Genomic DNA, 2,312 nt, shown 5'->3' on the forward strand with positions numbered 1-2,312 from the left:
TAACTGATCGCTTGGCCTTAGCTGGTGTTTATAACCCCCTTTATTATCTATTCTGTATTTCCTCCATCCCTGGGCAAGAACCTCAACAGGTTTTAGCTCTATTCCTGGAGGAGTGATCCATATCTTCATTGCTGATGGGTCTATGTCCTTTGTCACCCTGCCTGGATCATGCTGTTTTACTTTCCCATTGACGTTAATCACAGGACCTGTAGCACCAGAGACAACCTTAAGGACCCCCTGCACGCCAGGCATAATCTTCCTTACAGATCTAGAACCCAGCAGAGTCTGTAGTCAGATCAGTGTTGGTAAGTGGAAGTCCATGTTGTTGAGCCTACGCATAAACCCCATCTCCACCACCATGGCCACTTCATGGTTAATGACACGTAACGGCTAGGGAAAGAGGCTGACCATCCACAGAATGGATCATTCTGTCTAACTGATTATTGAAAGAAATCCTCCTCAGCTGCAGTCACCTTTTGAGGAGCATTTACCTGGAACACAAATATCTTCACATCCTTCACCCATTTGGTGAGATCTCTCAACAAACTTATTTCACCAATTTTCCAGTCATGCTCTTCCCAAGTCTCTGACTATCCAGTCAACCCCTTGGTCCATGAATCAGTGAACAGTTGTACATCTGACCATTTTTTCTTCCCAACACAATGTATGCTTCCCATAAATTTCCCTTCACTGGTTTCTTTCAGTGTTGTCCCAGGATGGGGCTGTAATGCTGCATCTGACTTTTTTTTTTTTGGCGGGGGGTAGTGCTTACATAACATACAAGAACTCATGCTGGGCACCAAATATAAAAATAGAGGCTTTTTTTTCCCCTGTGCCTGCCCTAGATCCCAAATGACTGTGGGGCTTTGCTGGATTAGGTTGAAGGTTTGGTGAGAAAGCCCATGCCTGGCTGGCTTGCAGCCAAGACACAGGCCTGGCAAGGGTTTAGCCAGGCTATCTCTGGATAGCCATTTGTTCACTCAGTCTATGATGATGAGCTCCCTTTTCTGAACAAGGTTCTAAAAGCCCCCTCCCCTTGATCTGGGTGACCCCAGATTTTGTAAGGAGCATCACATAGCCCTCAGGGCAGATTTCAGGCCCAGACTCTTTCCTGATGAGGAAACTGGTCCAACAAGCATCTGGGAATTCCTAGAAATGCCCCACCCTGCTAAGGATCTTCGTCTTTAGTAGTGGCCTTCAATTGTACTTGAAGATTCTCCCACCCATAGGGTGATTAAGTACTGTGTTCTCCTTCTTGTGATAGGACCATGATACTGCATGGAACATAAGGCACAGTACCATTACATGCAAATCTAGTATCCCTGACCACCTGACCCCAGCCAATCAAACACATTCACCCTCGAAATCCCTCCCACTGCCCAAGGTTTATAGATCTGTGATTTCAAATAAACTGCTGGCTGGTTGCATGCTGTGTGATGCCGCCAGCTTTCCACCATGGCTGTCTAAGATTCCTCATTTATCCCCTTCGGGGTACATCTCACTGGGTCTGCCCTCTGGCCCACTGGGCCTGGGCCTCTCCAGGCCTGTGTCCCAGCTGCAAGCCCACCAGCCATTGGCTTTTGCCCTCACCTCTGCCATGCTCAGCACAGCAGCTTAACCAAAAGCTGTAGCACTCTGGTATCGCCATAGGCTTTGGAACACCTGAGCTTCCACGGCCACCAGCGATCTCATTCTCAAAAAGCTAGCTAACTGCAATACGCTGTGGAAATTTTTTTCCACATCTGGGCCTAGCATGCAGGCCTTGCCCTAAAATGCTCTCGCTGCTCCCGAGAGAAACGGAACCCTGTTCTCTGTGCAGAGATCCAGGACCCCACCAAAATCAGGATCTCTACCGAATGGAGAATGATAATGGCATGGAAACCTTTATATTTATTAATAATAGCTTTAGGCACTATATCTGGGCAGATACTGAGCTTTTCTAACCCTGGCCTGGCCTACTTCCTGTCTGTTACCTTCCTGTTACCTTAGTCTTGCTCTGGCACTTCTTGTTCATCCATGTCCTCAGAGTGACTCTCTCATGGCGACCTTTGCTCCCTGCTCTTCACCTGGGCCCCCTCCCTGGGATCAGAAGTCCTGCTTTATCCTCCCCTGCCCAGCTATTGGATGTTCAGCTGTTTATTAACCCATCAGAGGATGATGGAGAACAAATTTTACAGAACACTGAGGTAGGAGATGCTTCATAGAAATGCCAGTGTCTGGACCGCAGCCAGATCTCTGGGCACAGAAATCAGCACTTGAATACAGTGAAAGACCCCTGCCTCACCCTAAGTTAAACATAGCTAACGCCATTT

Source organism: Psammomys obesus, unplaced genomic scaffold (assembly GCF_907164565.1).
Source record: "Psammomys obesus unplaced genomic scaffold, mPsaObe1.curated_primary_1811, whole genome shotgun sequence".
Lineage (NCBI taxonomy): Eukaryota > Metazoa > Chordata > Mammalia > Rodentia > Muridae > Psammomys > Psammomys obesus.